At 53.7% G+C, this 5,614-nt stretch overlaps 1 long non-coding RNA gene across 1 annotated transcript in view; it reads left to right on the forward strand.

Moving 5' to 3' along the window:
- Positions 1-5,614, forward strand: part of LOC105551647 — a 6,485-nt gene extending 871 nt beyond the window's left edge. Inside the window, exons 2-3 of the long non-coding RNA XR_001007888.1 lie at positions 4,943-5,113; positions 5,585-5,614. This is a non-coding gene — a long non-coding RNA (uncharacterized LOC105551647). The remainder of the gene's footprint in view (positions 1-4,942; positions 5,114-5,584) is intronic.

Genomic DNA, 5,614 nt, shown 5'->3' on the forward strand with positions numbered 1-5,614 from the left:
GGGAGGGACAGGTGGGGGAAGGGAAGGGGACCCAAGCAGGGGTGGGCTGTGAGATGAAAGCTGAGTGGGAAGCTGGACCCTACAAAGGAGTCTGGGGGCGCCGGGACCGGACCCCTTCGGAAAGGTTTGCGGGCAAGGACTTCCGGGGACGATGGTTATTGTCGTAACGTAGATACAGTGCAGGTGGCTCTTTTTGTGCGCTGCTTCTACAAGTGCAACTGTTACAGAGTTGTGAGATTCCTGAAGATAGCTCGTTGAGGAGCATCTGCCTTTTTAGCTTGTTGCAAGGCATTATTACCTTCGGTAATATGTGTAAAGTGCTTAGAAACTGTTTATTGTCATCTGAAGTTGACCCCCGCCACCTCTACCCCAGTCAGGATGAGTCACCCTCGTCTATATCCATCTTAATGCCTATTCCAATGTATACTTAGTATTTTAATCTGTGTGCGTGTTCACAGCAGTGTCCCCTGGGCACCTTGCAGGAAACCTTCGACAAAGTAACCCTAAGTCTGACTGGACACTTACTAGCTAGGTGTGGTTCTCAGCATTTTTGTTTTCCATCACTTTACAGTCAGCGAAATGGAGATACAGTGTATTACAAAAGGTGCCTTGAACCCTGTCCAAGGACACAGAACTGGTAGGAGGCAGAGCTGGAATTTGCCCCAGAGCCTTTGTGCTGTAGGTAAATATTTGTCCAGTGGGCTAGCGGCTCTCAACCAGGAGTGGTTTTGTCCCCCAGGGGACATGTGGCAATGTCTGGAGACTTTTATTTGTTTTTCCAACCTTGGAAGTGCTGCTGGCATCTCATGAAAAGAGGCAGAGATGCTGGTAGACATTGTGTGTTGCACAGGATAGCCTCCCACAACACAAGTGCCATTAATGTCGAGGTTGGGAAACTCTGGAGTAGACAAACCGGTCTTTGTCGAGCACCTACTCTTTGCAGGCTGCTTCTAACTCCTGCTCCCAGCAGCCTCTTGAGAGGAGGGAGCTATTGTTAGCCCTGTGTCACAGGTGGAGAAATGAAGCACAGAGAGGGCAAGTCACACGTCCACAGTCACACTGCTGATGAGTGGCAGAGCTGGAAGTTGAAGCCAGGCAGCCAAGCTCCACAGCCTCTTAGCCATGATACTAGCCCAGCATGCGTGGGTGCTGGCGCCGGGGTACTGGGTGGAACTGGTGTGGACTCTGGAGTCACATCTGGGTCCCATTTGTGGCTCCTTCACTCTCCGAGCATCTCCCTATGGTATAAGGGGACCCCTCTCCCCAGCTCACAGGTCTGTTGGGAAGGTTGGGTGGGGCAGGATAAGACACTGGCCACTCAGTGGCTGTCTTTGAGGCATCCAGGGTGCCTGGCTCAGGGCTGGACTGTGCTTTGTGGACACAGACAGCTAGGCAGCAGGGTTACAGCTGTTGAATGCACATAGCACAGGGCGCTTATTGGACGGTAGGGTGGATTTACATGGTGGGATGCCCTTAACAGCATGTGCTTTTTTGGGTGCAGGCCCTCTGCTGGGTGGCCCCAGGAACCCAGAGAAGAGTTGGACTTGGTCACTGCCCCAAAGAGCTCACTTTCTGGACAGCCCAGGGCGTAGTGACCTGTGATCACCTCTGAGACTGCAAATAGGGTCAGCCTGATGGCCTGTGGCCTTGCTCTCTGGCAGAAATTCCTCCTTAGTCCCAGAGGGATCTTTCTTACAGCAAAGCAGGCCTCTGTGTGGCTTTTGAGACTTGCATCTGGCCTGGGTCTTCCAATAAGCCTTTCTGCCTGCTCCCGGGTTCATCAGTCCTTAAACTGATGGATGGATGGGGTGGGAGGTGATGCTGTGGCCTGTATGTGGAGCCAGACAGATGTGGATGTGTGAGTCCAGGCTCTGCCACATGTTAGCTGAGTGACTCTGGATAAGACATCTCCCCTTGCTCCATCTGCAACTTGGGGGTAGTAACACCAACCTCATGGGATTGATCAGCCTGTAAAGTTTATTTGAGTGCTAGCCAGAATGCTGGGGTTGAAATGTGTAGTCTCTTGCCCGCATGGAGCTTGAATTGTAGTGAAGAAAGTTAGCACACAGGTATCGTAACACTAGATCTTGTTAAATGCTAAAAGAAAACTAATAAGGGTGACATGTTAGCAATTGGGGGAAGGGCATGTGGGTGTAGCATTGGAGGGGGGTGATCTGGGGAGGCTCTCCAAGGAGGGAATAATTGCATTGAGGCCTCCGTCATGAGAAGGAGTCAGGTAAGCAAAGATAAGGGGGAAAAGAGTGCCAGGGGGAGGCAGCAGCAGGTGCAGAGGCCCTGTGGTGGGCACTGGCCTTCAGTCTGAGAAGATAGAAAGTGAGCCAGACCGGGCACAGTGGCTCACTCCTGTAATCCCAGCACTTTGAGAGGATCACTTGAATCCAGGAGTTTGAGACCAGCCTGGGCAATATAGTGAGACCCTGTCTCTACAAAAAATATAAAAATTAGCTGGGTGTGTTGGTGCCTGCCTGTGGTCCCAGCTACTCGGGAGGCTGAGCCAGGAGGATGGCTTGAGCCTGGGAGGTCGGGGCTGCAATAAGCTGAGAAGTCACATCACCACACTCCAGCCTGGGCGACAGAGAGAGACCCTGTCTTTTTTTTTTTTTTTTTTTTTGAGACGGAGTCTGGCTCTGTCGCCCAGGCTGGAGTGCAGTGGCCGGATCTCAGCTCACTGCAAGCTCCGCCTCCCGGGTTTACGCCATTCTCCTGCCTCAGCCTCCCGAGTAGCTGGGACTACAGGTGCCCGCCATCGCGCCCGGCTAGTTTTTTGTATTTTTTTTTTAGTAGAGACGGGGTTTCACCGGGTTAGACAGGATGGTCTCGATCTCCTGACCTCGTGATCCGCCCGTCTCGGCCTCCCAAAGTGCTGGGATTACAGGCTTGAGCCACCGTGCCAGGCCAAGAGAGACCCTGTCTTAAAAAAAAAAAAAAAAGAAAAGAAAAGGGGAGCCATTGTGACTGGAGGACAGAGAATCCGGGAGCGGGCAGAGATGAGAAAGTAGGGCCGGGCTGCATGGTCTCATGGCCATAGTAAGGGATTTGGGTTTTGAGCATCACAGGAAGCAGTTGGAGGGTGTTGAGCAAGGAAGTGACAGGGATTTACAGTGAAAAAGTTTTTGTGATCACTGTGGAGTGATTTGACTCTAGGTGGCGAGAGCAGGCAGACACTGGGGTCTTGTGGCAGGCGTCCCAGCAATGACATGACGTTTGTGGTTAGTGACATGGCGGTCAGGAGCCCAGGCTTTGGTTGTATCAGGAGGAAAATGGTCTGAACCCAGACTTCCTCTCAGACCCCCCTGGCTAGAAGCAGATGACGTGCCCACCCGCTTCCTTGTGGTCAAGGGGACTTTGCTGTAGTTCCTCATGATACAGGTCAAGGTGCCGTAATGAAGAGACCCCAAGTACAGGGCCCCAGATAGCATAGAACTGATTCTTTTCTCCCGTAATACTCCAGAGGTGTTCTGGGGCGGGCTGGCGCCTGAGCCCTATGGGGTCATCAAGGTCCCTTCTGTCCTGATCTTCCAGTGTCCTTGAGGTCAGGGGCCCGCAATCTTTTCCTGTAAAGAGCCAGCGAATAACTATCTTGGGCTCTGTGGACAGCCTTGCAGGCTCCCCAGGCCCTGTCACAGCCACTCAGTAGCTCCAAGGTGGCCGTGGACAGTGCATGAGCAAGTGGGCACGGATGTGTGCCACTGAGACTTAAGTGAAACAGGCTGCAGGCCAGATTTCGCCCACCAGCTCGGAGACCACTGTTTCTCAAATGTTTTGAAGTCAGGATTCCTTTCTACCTTCAAAATTACTGAAGACCCTAACATGCTTTTATTGATGGGAGTCATATCTATTGTTACGTATCACAGTAGAAACTGAAATAGAAAATTTTAAAGTATTTATTAATGCATTTAAAAATGGCAGTCACGGCCGGGCGTGGTGGCTCATGCCTGTAATCCCAGCACTTTTGGAGGCCAAGGCAGGTGGATCACTTGAGGTCAGGAGTTTGAGACCAGCCTGGCCAACCTGGCGAAACCCCGTTTCTACTAAAAATACAAAAATTATCCGGGCGTGGTAACGTGCATCTATAATCCCAGCTACTCGGGGGGCTGAGGCAGGAGAATCACTTGACCCCGGGAGGCGGAGGTTGCAGTGAGCCAAGATCGCACCACTGTACTCCAGCCTGGGCAACAGAGTGAGACTCCATCTCAAAACAAAAATTAAAAAAAAAAATAGAAACAGGAGAGCTCACTGCCTTTCTCTGTTCTCCGCCACGGGAGGACACCAAAGGAGGCCGTCCGCAGCCTGGAAGAGATGCTCACCAGAACCCGTCAGTACTGACACCCAGATCGCAAATTCGCAGCAGAAGGGACTGGGACAGGCTGTCATAGAGGAGCTCCATGGACTGAACTGCTTAAACACGAGCTTATTTCTCAGTTCTGGGGGCGGGAAGCTCAGAATGCCATCATGGTCAGTTCCTGGTGAGGGCCTCTGCCAGGCTGCAGGCGGCCTCCTTGCTGTGTGCTCCTGTTGGCAGAGATGGACAGAGTCCCAGTGTTCCTTCCTCTTACAAGGCCACAGTCCTATTAGGCCCAGCCCTTGTGACCTCAGTTAACCTTCATCACCAGCTAAAAGCTCCATCTCCAAATACGGTCACACTGGGGTGAGAGCTTCCAAGGGACCCTGACGACCCCATGGGGCTCAGGCGCCAGCCCGCCCCAGAACACCTCTGGAGTATTACGGGAGAAAAGAATTTTGGCGGACAAATTCCGGCCACAGCAGTTAGCTGGGGTGGCTTCTGAGTAGGCTGCAAAGCGTCTGCTACCAGGGTATGGGGTGCACTGTCCCACAAGTCCAGTGAGGGTGGTGCTGATGGTGACCCGCTACTGCCAGGCCTGCTGCAAGCTCTTCCTGTGTTTTCTGGTTGAATCCTCAGGACAGGCTGTGGGAGGAGCTGCAGGACTGAGGCACAGAGGCCCGGGGCCCACGGAGGGGCCCAGCCTTGACTTGGCTCCCTGGGATCCCAGGACTGCACGCCCTTTCCGCACCACCTGAGTGAGCGCCGCCCCTCACAGAGACCTCTTTGCCCCTGGGCCAGGCGGGGCAGGTGAGTGCTTTATCTTGCAGGGGAAACCGAGGCACAGAGGCCCGGCCTATCCTGGGTACGTGGACGGCTCAGAAGCGCGGATCCCAGGCTGGGTGCCATGGCTCACGCCTGTAATCCCAGCACTTTGGGAGGCCGAGGTGGGCGGATCACCTGAGGTCAGGAGTTCGAGATCAGCCTGGCCAACATGGCGAAACCCCATCTCTACTAAAAATACAAAAATTAGCCAGGCGTGGTGGCGGGTGCCTGTAATTCCAGCTACTTGGGAGGCTGAGGCAGGAAAATTGCCTGAACCCTGGAGCCGAGGTTGCAGTGAGCCGAGATCCGCCACTGCACTTCAGCCTGGGGGAAAGAGCGAAACTCCGTTTCAAAATAATAAAAAGTGAAAAAAAGGAGCGTGGGTCCCAGTGTGAGTCTGGGCACCGTGGGCAGGGGTCTCGGCGGGCGGGGGTCTCACTGGCCTGTTCCCTGCAGGCGCTGCGGTCCGGGAGGCCCCATGGAGGT

The sequence above is a fragment of the Mandrillus leucophaeus genome, unplaced genomic scaffold (genome assembly GCF_000951045.1).
Source record: "Mandrillus leucophaeus isolate KB7577 unplaced genomic scaffold, Mleu.le_1.0 Scaffold53, whole genome shotgun sequence".
Taxonomy (NCBI): Eukaryota; Metazoa; Chordata; class Mammalia; order Primates; family Cercopithecidae; genus Mandrillus; species Mandrillus leucophaeus.